This window comes from Parambassis ranga, chromosome 18 (genome assembly GCF_900634625.1).
Source record: "Parambassis ranga chromosome 18, fParRan2.1, whole genome shotgun sequence".
NCBI lineage: Eukaryota > Metazoa > Chordata > Actinopteri > Ambassidae > Parambassis > Parambassis ranga.
Genome location: NC_041038.1, coordinates 7,785,077 through 7,804,889, shown reverse-complemented (window position 1 = coordinate 7,804,889; position 19,813 = coordinate 7,785,077). Strand labels below are relative to the sequence as shown.

The 19,813-nt window shown below is 42.0% G+C and overlaps 1 protein-coding gene across 7 annotated transcripts in view; it reads right to left on the bottom strand.

Annotated features, from left to right (window-relative positions):
• Positions 1-15,672, bottom strand: part of LOC114450692 (adhesion G protein-coupled receptor L3) — a 199,247-nt gene extending 183,575 nt beyond the window's left edge. For all 7 annotated transcript variants that reach the window (XM_028428972.1, XM_028428978.1, XM_028428979.1 and 4 more), the window contains exon 1: positions 15,140-15,672. The gene's annotated coding sequence lies outside the window, so the exon portion shown is untranslated. The remainder of the gene's footprint in view (positions 1-15,139) is intronic.
• Positions 15,673-19,813: the final 4,141 nt, after the last annotated feature.

Below are 19,813 nucleotides of genomic sequence, written 5' to 3'. Positions count from 1 at the left end.
GCCTAGCATGAACACACGTCACTGTCCCGTGTGCTGTAGAAAATCAGGCTATATAAACAACAACCAGAGACAAACAGCAGTGACTCCCTTCAGTGGAAGGTCCACGGGTTAATAGGTGCAGATTCATTTCCATTTTAATTTGGTAATCTTTTCAGCAGTAATGTCAAATATAAGCTATGTGAGAAGGGTACACATGGGCCTCCTCTTTGCTCCAAAACAGAAAAATCTGCAACTGATTGAAGACATGGATCGGGTTACTGGTAGTTTACTGCTGAATCCTGTTCCCATGTGCGAGCGTGTGCACCCCAACCAACCTCCTTGCCCTCCCCAGCCCTGACAAATATGGAACTTGACCCTTACTGAATTCTGGAGGCCGACCTGCACACTGAATATAACCTTGGCAAAGGCAGCGAGGTGTGTTTCCAATAAACCCTTTGCGTGTGTATGCATGTTCTGTGTACATTGGAACTCAATTGTGCATGCCCCTGCTTGAACCACATATGTTTATTTGTTCATAAATTATTGCTTTCTAAGTGTTTGTATGGCCGTGCAAATGTTCAATGATCATGTGTGTAGCGAGGGGTGTGGGGGGTAGGGGACCTCTGGAGTGTCTCAGCACCCAAGGCGCCAAGGACATGGCTTGACAGGTGTGTGTGGCGGACCTAGTGGTCTGCAGAACAGCAGCGGGCAGCAGCACAATGTGCCCATTCAGGCCTGGAAGGAGACAACCGAGATATCGCAGGACCCCTGTGAGGAGGAGGAGGAGGAGGAAGAGGAGAGGGGCAGTCATCTTGGGGCATGTCAACCTTTCACTGTGACTACAAAGAAAGACATAACTGCATCAACACAGTAATGGGGGCTGTGTGACCTCATGCTGGGAAGCCGTCTAGTGGTATGTGACGGATTGAGGTTGTCTACAGTTTCTACAGCAGAGAGATTCGACTGAGATAACTCTGACTACTGCTGAGGCTAGAAATGGAGGAAGGGTTTCATATGGAACCACAGGTCTTTAGAAAAAGCATGAAATTATAAAAGGAAAAACACTTGGAAGACTTGGAGTTACATTGTACATTATAATGTAATGCAGTCTAGTATTTGATTTATCCTCAGTATGTGCCAATTCCATCCAATTTCCACTATCAGTCCTTCAGCAAAAATTAAAAATTCCAGCAACAAAAGCAACTGGTTTGACTAATTTCCAATTTGGCATTCCTTTCTCATTTACAAGGATGAACAAAGTGACCATTCACATGGTAAATTTTTTTTATTATCTCTAAAATTAATAACCTATGTGCTGAGAAAAAAAAATAAAAAAGCATTTCTATGAGCAATTTGGAGTCTAACGATTTGCCTGCACACAGTCACTGAATTCTCATTTCAAACACATCCCGATGCACACACTCGCATGACAAACCACTGAGATACACAAGCTTAATAGCGGGATGTGACAGACATGGCCAGTGTCTGGAAGAATTACATGGCAGTGTGGTCCATACGTCTTTAACGTGCATCTGACAAGAGCTTTTAAAAACACACACGCACACATACGCACACAATGCCACCAGCACTGCTACCCATGCAGAAAATTGGACAGCCATCCTTCAGCTACCGACATAAATCTGTGGGGTGGCAAAACGCATCGGAGAGCAATATAGCATAGGACGACTCTCCGCTGAATTCAAAAAAGTAATTGAATCGAGGATGAATATAGACGGGGAGCGATGAGAAAACATGCCATGTGAATTTGACGCTTGACGACACAATGTTTCCAAGAAAGGATGCAGGAAGAAGAAGAGGGGATAAGCAACAAATTATCACGGAAGAAAGAGAAATTGGGAAACTATCTGGAAATTCTCTTTGTCTTGTTGCCCTTGAAGTGATGCGAAAAGCTGTAATAGTTGTTCTCTAACCCAGTCCGCACCTTTTCTGCAAGCATTCCAGAGAGATAACCTTAACCTACATACACTGCTGCCATATACTACACACCAGAGGTCTCTTCAGCTGCGACCTCAGAGTCCCAAGGCTATCTGCCCACTAAATCACATTTGTAGAGTCATATTAAACATGTAGCCCTGAGGAGAGTGAAAGCTCAGCAAAGAATGATAGGCATCTTTCTATCACTGAAAACCTGCATTGCATTATATTCCACTAGTGCCTCCTGTGATAGCGTGTGGCCATCGACTGCTTTAATGTCACAATGTATGTCCGTGGAAATGCGTTCAATTCTTCTTCGGAGATAAGGGCAGCGCTTCTCATCAGGTCACCTGCAATGAATTGGAAGCAAAACAGTGGCGAGTCTTGATAATGCAATGCCTCAATGCAAGGATGAGAAAGTGGGTTTATGCTTGTAATTACACAAAAGGGCAGCATAAAGAAAGGGAGGAATGAAAAGCTGTTTCTCTACAATTGAACAAGGTATGGATAACCTTTAAGCTGAACGCTGAAAGTGGACCTAAAGCTGCCCAAATCCCAGCAGACTGTCACTGTCTGAACAAGAATGCCAGGATCAGTGGATCAGCAGTGTACTACCTCTGTATTCATGTTGAAGTTGAAGAACAAAGCTTTTGGGTGTGAACTGCCATGAGTCACACACCAGTACAACTACTAAAATTAACCCTAACATCCACATCCAACAGCCAGGATTGAAAAACAAAGTCTATGCAGAAGTGCAAAAATCTGCAGTTCCTCAAATGGCCACTAGAGGATAAGTCCAAAAGTGAGTAATGTAAAAGCAACAATAAACAAGACCCCCAAAAAATCCTAAAAAAAAAAAACATGTTTAGCCCCTTGTGAGGTCACAAAGGGCTAAAAATCAAGGATAGAAGACGTATGTTTGCTAGTTAACAAAGGGGATAATATACAGACAGATGTCTGGTCAAATGTCACACCTGCTACCACGCTGTTATACATTCTATCAGTGTGTATGGGTTTTAATATTGCTGCATGACTATGTGAAATGGAGAAAAGTCACAGTGATCCCTCAGACCTCCGTGCTCTTTACCTGTTATGGTTTGAAATGTTTCGGTTGGGTCATCTAGGAATCAGGTTTGAAGAGTCAAATTCACTTTAACAGGGCATAATAACTCATTCCAGCCGTCCAGCCAAGGTAACAGTATAGCGGCACAACCTTTTGCAAGTCCTAGAAACTATATGTGGACCGTCAGCATATTTTCTGGTTTTCTGTTACATGGGTCACATATAGGTCGTGAATGAGATTATAGAACAAGGTTTGTAGGTCGTAAGAGTGGTTCAGCATATTTTGCATGCCATTAAAATTGTATATGGGTATATGAAAACAAACTGCCGGTGCATGGTAACAGACACAAGGAGACAGATGGCTGCCGGAGTGGGGTTTCTTATGCATGACGAATTGTCGCATCTGCTGGTGTGACTGTGCGAAGCTTGCGGTCAGGGGGAAGTTCTCAAGAAAACAGGAGGAAGCGTTGCTTGAAAACAAGCAAACAAAATCCAGGCTGTCATCTCTTTCCAAAGTAAGTGATCTTTTTATAGTCCGGAGTCATCTGCAAGGAGCCGAGTCGGGCAGGAGAATCCTGCGGTGTACCTGAGGGCAATTAAGGTGGCCTTCACTCTCCTGATACCCAGGTGAGGTGACATTCAGCCAAAGTAAAGGCTCAAGATCACACAAGACCACAACACTTAAAATTGCTATGCATACTTAGGGTACATCTTTACGAAGAACTCCCAGGATCCATCTTAAAAAAAAAAAAAAAATCTGATTGGCCAAAATTTGCCACTCATCATAACGAATCACAGAAACCATCAAAACTCCATTAAGAGAGTGCTCCTGTGGCCTCCATCCAGACCTGCCTCAGTTCCTTTTCATTTCTGTGGCATTTCCTAATGAGGTCTGATGTACATGCTTTCATTGTATTAAAAATAAAGCAGATTAGATATATATATATATATATGTGTGTGTGTGCGTGTGTGTGTGTGTGTACACCGACCGCCCCCTCGTTTGCCTGCGGTGCAGCGATAGAGAAGGTTACGACTGTCCCTCCCTCTCTCTCCAGGGCGTCCGTGGATGCAGAGGAAAAATCGATACACAAAAAGCACTTCATTCCTGCTCAGTTTCAACCTTCGCTGCCAATATAATTAAAAGTGGCTTCTACGGACTCTCCGATCCTCGTTTCTCCATCAGCTGGAAGTAACCTGAGCCTCAAAGTCGGCAGTGCTAAATTGAAGGAAAAAAGGAATCCCTTGGGAACATTACAGCATCATGTATGCAAGGCTTGCGTTGACTGTATGGACAGTTATGTCTCTATGCCTGGATGTGTACAGCAGAAAACAGAAGGGGGAATAGGGAAGACTTTCAGGTGATTTTCAGGGTTCTTCGCACTTTTTCAGGTTACTTTGCAAAACCTCGTTAGTGCAAATGCTTAATTCTGAGTGAATTGTCAGTTGAGATGTTGTCGTATTTTCTGAAAGAATCTGGTGCGTTCAAAGACCGTCAGAAAGTTCAAAGTCAGACAGTTTTGCCCGCTTCTACAGAATAGTTTATCGATGAAACGTTGACGATGTTTTAAGTAGTAAAAAAAGCTTGTGTTTCAAAACCCCGGCAAGTTTTGGGGATTGAAGAATAATTGCCGTACTTTCACAATTTGAAAGCGGCACAAAAACCAAAGCCTTGTTTGGCTCTGTTTAATTTCCATTTCCACTGAAGCGTCATGAAGAGCGTAAATCACTTTTTACACGCTCCTTCTGAAAACTGCAGCGTCCAACACTGATAACACCAGCTGAGAGACAGAAATTAGTAAATTACCTGTGTGTGTCATGGCTGCATCCAAGCTGCTGGACCAATTATTTCTGCTCTACTGCAATTGTAAAGGCCTCTCCAGCTGTGTTTGACACAAAGCTGGCTTATGGAGGGCAGGAGGCTTACCACTCTGACCAAAAACATAAACAAGATCACAGAAGCCTGACTTTGAGTGGCAACAGAACTTCCGCTAAATAGACTTTTCGGTTTAGGGCTGTCAAAAGTGGCGTATGGTCTCTCTCACTGCTGTTAAGCAACAATGGGACAAAGTTAGTCTATACCGATCGATGATGGGCTGTTCATTAGCAGAAACTGCACAGCACACGGAATTAAGAGAAAAAGACAGAACAATGCATTAAGAAAGAGAAAGTGCAGGCGCAGGTGTAATAAAACAGGATAACTGCTTAACTCCTGCATTCCACTGATGACTTCCAAAGCAATAACTACACCTACCTTATTAATCATTATGGGCAGAAATTCCATAAAGGGTTGACCTACGCTGACCTGTGTGAGCTCATCGTCTACCGGCACGCTGCAGTTTCATATTTTCCTGAGCTGAAGGAGCATGCTACCGTGTTAAGCTATTTGCTCCATGTCAATGTGACTTTTAGCTACATTTATTATGTATGAGCGGGTTAAAAGGGGTCCATGAGAAGATTATAAAAGCTTAACATTTTGATGAGATTAATCTAGCTCTCAATCTTTGCATACATACAGTAGTGAACCAATTATAATCTGGCAGTCAATGAACAAGTAACATTTATTTCTCTTGCTAAAAACATTAATTTGTGCCATGCAGAGTAAGTAAATCATCAGTGAACCTTGCTAGTGAGAAGAGACAGACAAAGTGTGGAGGGAAGTGCAACTATCAATGCGCTCTCTGTCAGAAGATGGAGTATCACTATGGAGAACAGGAAGGGAGTGGATGTCAGTAGCCTGGAGAGGACGATCTGACATCTCAACTCCCACTGTCTGTCACCCTGTCTCCCCAATGATATATGGATGTTATACAGCAGCGCTCACCCAGCACAACTAGTCAATACTACCATGTGGAGGAATGCTACGGTGAGACAATAGGAGACTGTGACCCCTTGTTATGGAATGACAAAACCGCATGAGGGTGGAGGGGAAAGGAATGGGGCTTATTAGTGGAGGGAGGGGGTTGTTTGATTTTTTTTTTCTCCATTCAATATTGCACAGTCTGCAGTTCTGTGGTGCCATCTGGAAAATGAAACACTATGAATGCTATCTGTGACTGGATGGGTTATTGACAACGTTCAAATACATTACTTTATTTTTAGTTTTTGTCTAAAACAAAAATTCAATTTAGCAGTCCAGTGAGCACAACTAATAGCACAACTAGCAAACAACAACAAATCTAACATGTCTCCTGCCCAAGAGCAACAAGTGAGTAATAAATAAAACAGTGTGAACAATAAATACTTTATAGTCACACAACATGCCTCCCCCTCCATGGCGACTTTCACCAGATGTATCGCCATCAAAATTACTTCTGAGAGCTCTTTGTCTATGTCTCACTATATGTGGGTATTAGTTGAAAATTTGGCAGAGTACACCACCATATTTGCAAAAGATTCTGCAAGTTTTTCCAAAACTTTCCACAGAGATTTTTTGGCCCCTCAGAGCTGCTGTAAGCATCATGGACCGAAATGACACATGATCAAATGAAACAAAGGCATTCTCTGACAACAAATGTAAACAACACACAAATGTGGAATTCAAAGACAGATTGTGACATGTGATTGCTGCACACGTTGGAATTAGAACAGTAGGGGTGCTGTAGGCAGCAAAACAGCAGCTATTGATTGATTGTTTTGTATTTGAAGCAGTGAAAGAGAAGAGAAGCACAACCGCTCCACACTGCTTAATGACTTCATCGTGTCTCGTACAGCCAGCTTTCACAATGGAGGAAACCATGGCCTTGTTGAGCACATAGCAAACTTTAAGAACAAATTACTGGAGGTATTTCCATCACTCTTGTGATTATTTCCAATAAAACAGAGACTATTTTTTTTTTTATTTTTTTTTACAAATAATTTATTTTCCATTCTGCACACAGTTGTCTGAAAGAGAAAAAAACATTTCACCCTCTGCTCTGTGTTTTTTTTTTTTAAACAGATCATTTTCTCCACTTTCTTGTTGGACCTGCAAGGTGTATTTGTCATTAGCTGGAGTGAGGGGAGGCCTGCACGCCCGCATAAAACTCACTCCAGCCCTTGAACCAAGGTGACGTCCCGGCATGGGGCAGACGAGAGAAAAAGGGCCCCCTGCTTCACAGCTCCACACCCATGGGGGGGGGTTCGGTTCCTGCCTGCGCGCCAGCACCGTTATCGGCTGCTTATTATTTGGCTGAATGAGCTGGAGCTGGGACTCACGGGGCTTGCGTCTGACATAATGACTGATTACAGTCTTGTGGCTCCCCTCTAAGAAATCCCACAGCTGCCACCATCGCGCCACGGCGGCTCAGCATCACACGCAGGAGCGAAGTATGAGTGGACACGGAGGAGAAAGACGTGGGGGTTTGTTGGTCTTTTTCCAGTGACGGCATAACCGCTATGCTGTCATGACTGACAGAAACCCTGCTGGACACCTGGGTCATCAACCTACCTGTCATCATGTGCCTTGTTAACGAGTACTTTTTGGATGGGAGTACCATGCAGCAGAATATGTTTCCAGAATCAGCTTCCTCCTTCCTGCAGTATTGTGATGCATTCTAATGTATACAGACATTAAACCCATTAACATCCTTGCAGCACAAAATGCATTCATACTGTGAGATAAAGACGCACACAGGTGTGCGAGGAGTCTGAAAGCGGCACAGAACGGGCTCCCGTTTCCAAACAGGAGAAGTCATTCTGTCAGCACTTTTCAAACGCCAGCTTTCAGGCAGTCAATTAAGTTCAAGGTGAGACAAAAATGTGTTGTCATTTAAACGGTTTTGCTCCATTGGGGCGGCGCATCAATTCAGTCATCTCCATTCCAGAGGTGACAAAGGGCTGGCAGAGAAGTTTATATTTTGCCGGTAGATACAGCGTTCTGCTGTCATTACACCGTACCGAGATGACAGCAGGTGCGTGCATTTTAAAAATCGCACCGTTCCTGGCGAGAAGAAGACAAACAAAGAGAGCTGCTCATTCTAGCTGAGGCAGGATCCCACCCCCACCCCAACCTCCACACTCCTAAATCCAATCCTATGCTATCGATTAGGAGAATCAATTTGGTCAATTCTAGTCACAAGCGCGGAGAGAGATGCTAAAATGCAGTAATACATTTAGAAGCCGCAAGTGGAATCAGCTTCTGATCTCCATGAATACACCTCTGTTTAAGGCATGAAAAACATGCCTGCTCTTAATTAAAAGGAAAAAAGGAAAACATCCTTACATGATAGAAGCATTCATCTTTTATTGTGGGGTTATCTACCTGTATGAAAACACTTTAATTATCTCCCTGCGAAACATCTTTATTCTCTGTGTAAATCTTAGCAAGTACAAATGTGGAAATTGTATTTTAATTTAAAAACATTCAGCGGGAAATTGTAATCAACATTTCTGCAAGGCATTCATGCTTTGTGTTCGATTACAAGTTCTTCTGAACTACAAGCCTGAGTTTAAGAGAAAAAAATGTAGTAATGGAATTTCTACCCACACATAACAGTGGAACGCAATTAAACTCCATGTTCTTCAGTGTGCAGGCAATTTCTGGGACAATCAAACTATAGAGCACAGAGAGATAAATGAACGGTTAAACCAAGCACGGGCCTGACAGGCGTGCTGCTTTAAAGTAAGTAAATGTCCTGTTGGGAATTCAATCTGAAGACATGCAAGAAACGGCAGCTACAAAGGTTCAATATCACTTCCTTACATCAAATCCAATGTACCATCATCTATTCTTTAGTCTGTCTTAGATTAAAGGTGTAAAAACAACATTCAATGTCAAATGCATCATTGCAGAGATACCTGGTTATGTTAGCATGCTAACCAGCTAGCTGTGATGGGAGCTACTGTGGGAAAACCAAGCGGTAACCTTTGCCTCTCAGACTTGAAGCCCATGCAAAAGTGTCAAATCTTGTAGTTCATGCCACAGCCTCTAGGGACTGGCTCCAGAAGCGAGTAATTTCCTATAGACTCCCATGGCCGACTTCACTGCAGAAATGAACATGTTTACAGCCTGGTACAAAAAAACATTCTGGTCTCAAATGATTCTCTTCTAGTGTCAATTGTGAGGGGGTGATATTTTTTTTTATAACTCACTCATTTAAATTGTATTCGGACTCAAAATCACGCAATTGTGGGCGTTGCCGCTTTGAGTGACATGCGGTTGCTGTATCACAGCGCGAGTTCCCTGCTTCCATGATTACCGCCCCCTAAACTCCACTCGTGTCCCACTTCTTTGTCCATATTTGGAGTTTTGGCAGACGTGACGTGCCAACATGGTCCCGGAGCCTCCCACCGAGCCTCAAAACGGCTCTTCAGAACGTGGTGACGTCACGGAAGCTCTGTCCATAGTTTTTACTGTCAATGGTAAAAACATTAGGTTGGGTAGGCAGCAAATCAGGTTTTTCTTAAATATTGTTAATATTCTGACGGACATTCATTGAATCAAAACAATGATGAGAAGTTAGCCTAGCACTGGGCTCCTGTCGAGCTACTGCAACTCCCCCATCCATCAGCAAAGCGGAAGAGTCAGTTAAAAAGAACAACACCAGACAAAGACAACCTTGTCCTGAAAGGTACTAATCTTTTACAAACTGTGCCTTTAATCGACCATCTGGAATTATCCCAGTAAGTACATTTTTATCATTTACACTTTTTTATTATAATTTTAAGGAACTCTCTCTCTTAATAAATGAAACTCTTAAGACCGGAGGAGCTATGTTGCTCTGCGCAAATCTGCAACTGATATGTGCAGATACAAGAGGCAGCGAACAAGGAAGCTATCTTCATCTCTCTTTGCTGGCCAATTAGTGGTCAGATCAGGAGGTCCCAATGGCTTAGGGAGGCGTAAATACTAACCGTCATTTCCATTCATTTGTATGCAGCTGCAGGTGCACTAACTTATTATGTATTCAAGCCCAAACCTGCCTCCCAAACAGGCCATAAATTAACTTCTTTTAGAGCTTCGGTCTCAGAGAAGCATCTTTGTTTGAATCCTCTTCACTGGTGTAAAGTTCACGAGGGGGAGAAAAAAAAAACCTCCAGTACGACGGAAAGCTATCAATAATGTTCCAGAAAACTTGGTGTCATACTGTAAAATGCACATAGACAAATGTATCCGATTTTACAGAGTAGTAAAGAGGTTGATGTACTGCGGCTCCGTCAGGCTTTGTCAGTTTGATAGCCTTTGGATACCTTTTAACACCACCGACAGGGTCGTAAGAGTGGCTTGGCTAGCTTTAAATGCTAAGTTGACATTTTTGTGTCCATATCTGCTCTCTGGCCGAGAAGGCATCCTTTTTTTTTCCACCTCTCCTGAGCCACCGCTGCCTTTGTGGGGGCAAAGGGTTAACAACGCTGCACAACAGACTGCTGCTTTTTTGTAAGTACACAGATATAATCGCTAAGAACGACCAAGTTCATCAAAGTAAGGGCTATACAGCGCACGGGCGTGCTGCAGTGTCTCTTATCTGCAATACAACAAATGGCATCTCTGCTCAAATGCGTTCTGCAGAATGGAGTCGATGCTGCGTCCTCACATCCCCTTTCGCCGTGCCGCCTTAGTATCTCTGCCTGCAGAAGTTGTTGAGTGTTGAAATGCGCCTGCTAAGTGTTTTGACCCCCCGAGGGACAAGTCAACTAAGTGCCAAATTGAGGTTGGAGGCGGCGGCTAGCAGATAATTAAAACTGCCATCTAAAACATATGAGTAGTTTTTTTTAAAGCATGCTGCAGAAATGTATACACTGAAGCATTATAATGAAACCAGCCTTGCAGGCCTGCATTAGATTAGTAGACGCATAAATTATTGCAGCTGAAGATCTTCATTTAACACCATGTTCACTGTCAGATCAAACACACAGGTGACGCAACGTCACAATTTTGTTGGAAAAAAAGACAGCGTTCATTTTTTCTGCACCACACATTCATATTTTTGCAGCAGCACTCACACACGGCAAAGAAAATATGAATGCAAACTCTTCAGCTCTTCACAAGGATGTTGTACTCACACTGCTGCTGACCTCATATACTCTGCTATAGATCATATTGATATGTTTCTATCGCAGAGTATTTTAACCCCAAAAGTCAAAGCCACCATCAACTAACAGTGAGTCCGTTCATTCCATCAAGCACTGCCTTAAGCCTCCGCCTCAACTCCTCACTGTTCCTGCAAATTTAGTCCACCGGTGGGGTGGAGGGGTGGGGGGGTGAAAGCTCATGTCAAAACCTTTGTGTCCAAGCTCTTTATGAGACAGGACAGCTAAAGTGTTGAGAGGCAAAGACCTTGAGGACCTCTTCTCGGCCGTGCGCCTTCTTTTTTTTATTCTCCCCCCACAGCTTTTCTTTTCGTGTGACATTCCTGCCAGAGGAAGGGCCCCAGCACACTGACCTGTCTCACTCCTAACAGCATGATAACTCCTGGTCCAGGAAAAAAACCAAAGAGCCTCGCCACAGCAGATTTAGCCCACAAGAATGTGAACACACTATAGTAGGTGGCCTTATTTTTAAAAGACAAACATTATAAATTTATAGTCTACAGTGGAGTTACACTAGGAGAACTTAAAAAAAAAAAATCACATTAAATATGTAGCATCATTTCATCTCTGGTATACCAGCATCCAGGCGTTGGGATAAGCAATCATTCACTTGCAAAATAAGCTTTAAAAGACATCATTTAGACAGCCTGACAGTCAAAACTCTTTTCTCCCATAGTGTGCCTTTTTTTTAATTTGTCAAGGATCTGATGCAGGGCTGCGTATGATAGGTGGAAATGACACATCATTACAGAGCAGTTGTGTCATATGAAGGGAATGAATGGGAAAGTCCTCATTTATACTGGTTTTGTCTCAACAGTTCAACCCCAACACACACCTACTATATCTGTATTCATCATAAAAGGCTACATAATTAATGTAATGACAGATTAATCTGACACCAGCAAAGTGAATAGGAAGACAGCAATGTTGCAGATCCCAGGTATGAACACCTCCGTCTCCATGGAGACCACCTGTTTTTTATTCTGCAATTACTCCCCTTTACACAATCTCACCTTACTGTACAGTAATTGCTAGTATCCAAAAAGAAAAAAACAGTTTAATGTCATGTTTTGTTGTCCCCTGCACCGCTAAACATTTTTTTGGATAAATAAAAGCACTAATAAATCTGCTAATGGTACACGAGTGGCAGGAGGAATATTAAAACACAACCACTTCACAGTCGCACATCCCGAGAGACACGACTGCCCATTTGAAAGGGAAAATATGAATGTTACCGGAGGGGGGAAATAAGTGTGTGTTGTACATGACCTTGAGAATATTTTTGTTGTGTAGTTGCAGCCATGACCACCACAGACAAAGGAGTTAGATGAAGACATAAAAAGGTATTCTAGAGGTTGATTAGTGCAATATGTGGAGCCTTTATCATGGGATCCCATGGGATCTAAGCTCAACAGCTATATACACACGCCACTCCTTTAATGTTTTCCTGCTACAGCTAACATCACCACAACAGCTGTCACTCTGTCCTATGACATAATACTGAACTCATCCACCTTAAACAGACACATGACATGGCTCTGCATCCATGTTTGAAGTCTCTGTGCTGTTGGAAAACCGAACTGTTAGCACAAATGCTGATGCGGGCAAGCTACTGCACTTAGCTAAGGCAACAGCAAACATATTAGACTGTCAGACCTATAAATATAGACATAAGCAAATTGTCGCCTTCACTATATCACACAATTATTCCATCTGCTAGCTCATGTTAGCTAGATGCTGGCATGGTACTGTGGGTAGATAATTTGCAAACAAGCAATCTGATTTATCCACATGCTGTTTAATCTAACAGACTTTTGAATATCTAACAAAATCTCCCACACATTTCCTGATTCTTCCTGCTAGTATCCTCACACCTTGCTAACATTAAGGTCCAGATTCACAATACGAACAGGCCAACATGTTTCACCTTCCAGCCTCCTTTGAGTTTTGCATCATCACTCTTCTTTGTCTTCTTTTTCAGATGTCCCTCTTGCTCACTCTGCCCCCTGTTGCTAGTTGGCAGCAACAGCCAGAGAATAGACAGACACACAGGTTCACAGAAGTGGACCGGATTAAAATTGCGTACTGCATCTTTAAATTTGAGCAAAACATCTCAAGATATGTGCAAGTGTGACTGACAGATAACTGCTATAAATGCCACTATTTGAAGAATGGTTTTCCAAATTGATACGGCACTAAAGAGCCCTGCACTGTACATAATATGAGCCATGATGCTGCACCAAACATAGGCTAACCTAATGAAGAAAATTGGAGAGCCTGTGTCTCTCCCCCTCTCTCTCTCTATTCATACAGCAATGACAAATTGGATTCCTCCTGACTTACAATTGTGTCCCCAAAAAAGGCAGAAATCAAATCAAATAAATGGAGCTGCCAGTGGAAAGAAAAACTACACATCACCATCATCATCAGACTGAAGAAGAGGGGGATATTACAGAGGAGCAATAATAATAATACTTTTGCTTTCCAGTTAGGGCACCAAATTAACCCATATTAGTGTGATACAATGCAACAGGAAGAAATATGTGCCAGTAAAGTGTTGGGCTTACACTGCAAAAAATGATGGAATGAGTCACACAGACAAAACAAGGCCTGGATTAACCTCTCATATGACCTGAATATTTTTAAGATTAAAGGTTTCACTTGCAAATTGTAAAAAGGAACAACAGGTTACTCTTTGTTTACCTTCCTGTGCATCTTTACACAAGATTAACCATTAACATGTTGTACAGCAGCCTATCTTCCTACAATAGCCTCCTAAAAAAATGAAGAAAAGCTTCAAGGAAAGATTATTTTCTTTTCATACGGCGCCGGTCCCATCAGGTATCACACCAGATGCTGGGTTCAACCGCTGTTATATTAAATATAACCTAGATTATATTCCACGAGGAGCAGCACTTAGCTGAATCAAAATGGATGAGACATGCTGAAAAACAAAGTGCAGGTTGACATAAGAGTTTAGTCAGAAAAAAAACACATCAAATGTCCCCCTGGAGGAGGTGGAGGAAGAGGAGGAGAAGTCAAGGTTTTTTACTGTTGGAAAACTGTGTGTGTGTGTGTGTGTGTGATCAGCTTCAGGGCAATTCCACCATGCAGATTCTATGACAGATGGCACTGCAGTCCTGTATAATGACTGTAATTGTCAGATAAGGATACATCCAAAAACAATGATAATGATATTCAGAGTTGAGGGAGGTGGGGGGGGGGGGGGGGGGTAGAAGGGGAAGAAGATGAAGATGAAGATGCATCACCAGCACTCATTAAGGATCACCTCCACCAGCTGTTCTAATATTCAGGATTAAAAATGTGAAGATTCAAAAACTTCATATCGGATTCAAAGTGATGGCCTTATACACCCCCCCCCCCTTCACTTTGATTCTGATGTTGAAAGACAGTGTGCTGTCTTCACATCAAAGGGTTCGGTACAGTGTTGGACACCCCCCCCCCCCCCCCCACACACACACACACACACACAGACACACACACCATCAACCCTGCACTTCTCTCTCAGACACTGGGCAGTCTCCTTTAGAATATAGGGACCCATTCACCATCCATGTCTTTTATGTGTGCATGAAATAATCATATGTGCTGTGCAGTATTTATATCTTTTAAAACGATTCTGTTGAAAGCCACTGATGGAGGAAAAAAATATGTATACTATAGAATATTCAGAAAAATAAGCTGCATATTTAAAACTACATACTTAAAACTGTGTGTGTGTGTGTCCTCACACAACACAGGCCAGCACAGGTTTTTTGTTAAGAATAGAAATTAGTGTTAAATGAAAAAAGAAAAAAACTTCTAAACTAAAAGATCCAGCATTCCGTTAACAGGACGGATTAATTAGTCCAACAGGAAATTGGAATTTTTCATATTGGGTATCAATACGTTTGCGCGTTGATCGGTCGCTGATTGCACCTGAACGCATCGATGAGCCCAGTTAAAGTAATTAAGAGTGAAGTGCGAGACAAGATTGAGCCTACAGCGCGCATCTTCCACCATCCATTCATACGGGCATTAATATTAGCCTATTATTATTATCATCAAAGAGCCGGTGCGCTGAATCTGCAGATAAAAATGCGCAAACACACACATGCACACACTCGGGCATTTTGTAGAGAAGCGTCACACTTACCGCGTATTTGGAAATGCTTGCTGAATATGAGGATCGCGTCCTTTTAGAGTGATTTCTCTCTCTCAGCTGTCTCTTTTTTTGCTTTGCCTTACGCGCCGTGTGAGGACTTGATAGAGAAGAAGAAGGAATCCAAAAGTCGCTCCGTGTTCAATATCCTCGTGAAAAAAATAACAAAAATCGCCTCTTTTCTTTTTTTGTTGTTGTCCACGATCCCGTGATGTCGCTGGGAGAAACTGCAGCGTGTATCCGCGGTGCTTGTGCTGTGTTCCCTTTTACATCCCTTTATGGCACAAGGCGTCCTTCTGTGCGGGGGGCTACATCACGTCCCATTTAGGAAAGAAAATAAAAGCGCAAAAAAAAGAGTATCCAGAAGAATTTAGAGCAAAATGAGACGGGAGAAGAAAAGCTCCACAGCACAGGTAAGAGAGGAGGGTGAAGAGAAGTTGTTTGGCTCCACACACTCACACATACACACACATATACAAAAAAACTGAGCTCACTGCGACTATGACAAACCAATTGTGCGCACTGGCTGGGAGTAATTCTGTATGGAGACCAAGGGTTTGGAGAGCCAGTGAAAGGTGAGAGGAAAAACTCGGATGTGGATTGCCTCTCACGCCGTATACTCGGGCTCCACCTAGCAGCAAAGCCGAGATAACATGCAACAAAAAGGAAAAAAAGCCTCCATACACCTCCAAGTATATCTAGCCCGAGGCTGGCTAGTAGCAGACCTATGTTATATTGCATTCTGTGTGTGCGCCTGCGACTACAATATTTATGTGAAAGCCTCTCTTTCACAGCAGGTGCCAGAAATGTCCATCACAACACAACAATCAAGGGAATGCAGACAAAATAACAGGCAACAAATATCATGCAAGCTTAAAGGTGCAGTCCACCATAAAATCACATAATCAGGGTTTAACACAAACAGAAGACATTCCTTACACACTACTATTGATTTGTTTGTTATGCACTTGAAAGCACCACAAGCTGTTTAGCTTTAATTTATATATCACATATTTGAAGCATTTCCACATCTGACACATGAAGGCAACATCCACACTGCTCATTCACACCTGAGACTTGCAGTCCTGTTAAATCAGGGGACCCTGGTTTTGAGTCTGGTCAGGGGATGTTGTAATTATGGTACTTTAATTTTGTGTTCATTTTCTCTTACTTTCACTTTGTTTTTCAGTTTTAGATCAATCTCTATTTAGGTTTTGTCATTAAAACTTGGTTAGTGTATGGTTCGTTTGGAGTTTTGGGGTTTTAGTTACCACAGCAACAACTCCCACAGTTTCCACCATATAAGCTGCTGGCTGAAAGGGACCAACCATCACTGTCTCACAAGTTATGTTCCAATTCAGGCTCCTCTCATCCTTTGAAGACTGATTGTGTGTCACAGAGGTGCAACAAGGCTGTCCCATTCCAAAAGCTTCAAATCTGGTGGACCAATCACAGCACAGCATTCCCCACGATACACTGCGTGCTGAACATGGTTGGATTTGTATCAACTCCAGGTTGATATAAATCAAGAACTGCACATCATGATAAGGTGCAAGACTGGAATCGATCAGACAAAGTGATGCCTTTGGACTCCTAAATAAATATGATGAAACAAACTAATTCTGTCATAAAAGTATAAACATTGTTATGTTGTTTTCTGGCAGCTGTTCTAGCTCTGTTCCATCTATTTCTAGCTGTGTTTTGACTGCACTTAAAAGCTCTCAGATACATTTACAGATCAAAAATAAATAAAAAAAAATCTAAAATCTATGAACTCTCCCCATGACCTTTAAACGCACCACCAGCTGCAACACATCTCCAGCTGGAGCCTGGCAGTTTTCACCCTCTCAATCATCCTATAGTCCAATTAATCTCCTTAATAATCCTAATTACAATCAAACAATACGTAATCATCCAATCACTCACCCGGTGCTCCCCTAATGAGCTCATGCATACACAGAGCTGCACTTGTTTCCTGTCAGAGAAACACCTTGAACCCTTAAACGCATCAATAAAAAACAGCAACGCTCAACAGAGAAAAAACAGAAAAGCTCAACAGAGAATAAAAAATCAGACATGTCAGATTTCCATCAGTAAAAACATACCATCTTTTCCATTAATGCAGCTTTATATCTAACATTATCTACCCATATCCCCAAGATAGACATAACATCACTGCTGTTGGATAGAAAAAACTTTCATTTCAAAGTATCCTTAAAGGAATTTCAAAATGATATATTTTCATGTGCATCTTCTAAACCTGCAAAATTAAAATACTGAATTAACACGCTCATCACGATTCAAGCATTAACAGGAAAAATTCATATCATAAACATGCTGAGACCTGTTTCATTACAATGCCCTCAGACCAGAGCAGTAAAAAGAACCCTAGAGGCTGATTTACACCTTTAAAGCTGCTATGATCAATATTTTTACACAAAGAACTGATCATGTGACTACTTGAGTATGCAAGGGCTCGCTTGTAAAAATGGAACCTGCAGAGAAATACCACCTCACCTATAGCTCAGCTCTGCAAAGCTTTGAAACTCTGTTTTGGTTGTCTGAGCCAACAGGAAGGATTTTCAGAATAAAAGCTCCTGCAGAACAAGTGGGGGTGTGGCTGCAGAAAGAGGGAAACTAGTGCCAGGGAGTATTGATCAGCAACAAAATTCAAAATCAAATAGCTTGCAGAGTCACAGCAAGCCAGTTTTGCTAGTAGAACCTACACTAACAGTGTCCATGTATAAAGCATTGACACATGACACCAATGTGACACATTCTACTGATCATCTGCTATGATCAGCAGCTGAAATTGTGTAGGAGGAAATACCGCAAAATACCAAGCACACCCACGTTATCTGTGAATGGCCCGATCCCAGTTGTTGCAATCTGCTTCACAACAATGAGTAATACTGCACTGTAATGTTGTAGCTATTCTGTATTTTTCACACAAAAGCATCAAGCAACCTTATGCAGAGTTTAAAAATCTGCCATATATTAATAGCCAAGGGCATAGTTTTAGCATAGACGGAGGGGACACGTGACTAAATTGTCCCACCAATAATTTGATCCCCTCAAAACAAACAAACAAAAAACAAAACAGATTCTCATTGAGTGCAGGAAGAGTTAAATTCCGTTCTTTTCTGGTGTCCTACCAATAGACATCCCCCTGTTGTTGGTCCTACCCAAAGCCCTTAATATTCTGATTGGGTTCTGGTCCTACCGTAACACATGTGATGCCATGCCATGTGATTGGCCGTGTCCTTCCCTGCTGTCATGTGTGTAGCTGCGTTGGTCCCCCACCAATGTCAAAGCAAATCTACGCCATTGTTAATAGCTGTCAGTTTTCCACTACGGTATTTCAACCATTGTCTTGAATTTAACATTTCAAGAATTAGAAAAGTGACTCATGGCCAAGGAACCTTAATTAAGATCAGCATTCTGTCAGAGGACTGGTCACCAAGACTAACTTCAACTATGTCATCACCATTTTTTTTTTAAACATAACATCTACAGTAGAGCGGCTGATCCATATAAAAATTCAGTATGGATGTTAAATCGAGCCGGCATACGTTCTTGCACTGCAGAACTTTGGTAAAAGTTCAGACTCCAGTAGAGGCTTTAACTGAGAGACAAATGATCTAATGATGTGGCTCCCCTAATGGGGGTCTAGAAAAAGCAACCTTAGAACGACTGTGGAAGACAAAACACACATCAGCCGTCAGTAAGTACTTACAGCACATTAGTGTTTCCCATTTAAGAGAAGCAACACAGAACACATTGACAAATCCTAATCCAACAGACTGTAAACAAATAGTTCATTTTGTTTATTTTTATTGTATTTAAGCACGCCAGAAGCCAAACACTATGAAATGTTAATGGGTGAAACTGTGCAGAGGAAATGTGATGATGTGTCAGACAGCGTCTGTGTCCTTGTAAACACCGACGTTTCTCTTCTATGACAAAATGTATAACATGCTAAATATCTGGCTGCCAACACATTTACTAAACACACAGAGTTAAGCACCTGAGACGCAGTCATAATTGAACACCATAAAGTGATGCATGGCACTATAAAACCTCTGTGCAGCTACTCGCCATGCTGTTGTAAGAAAACTCCTGCCAAATACAAAGCTGTTCAGGAAAATTAAGGCTTATGGGGACAGTTGTTGTGCAAAGTGAATCCAATAATGCTGAAGCCATTTTCCCCTGTTTATCCATGCTAGCAAGCCCAGGAATTATCATCTCCATTGTGCTGACACTTACATATGCAGGAGTGCTTATAAGTGCTTAGACAACTAGCTGCTCTTTGTCAGCGGGTTATGAAGGAGTGTGTGCATGTGCACAAAGTGGGATAAAGTGAAAAATAATAGTGCTATCAGTAATTTTAAGGTGCACAAAAATTGGAAATTAAATAAGCACAATTATTATTCGGAACCAAAACACATTAGCCATGCCAATCATCATTAAAAGACTGAATGTTCATTCTAACAAGGATGCACATATTCCTATCAGACACCTCTCTGTGACATCATTTCCATGTGCAGTCCAAAATATTGTTTATGATTACGACTGATCTCATCAGTGTCCAGGCCACACAGACATTAACATAAAGCTAGAATACATTTACATTCATGGGTGGGCCCTCGCACTCCTTGCGGTCTGCAG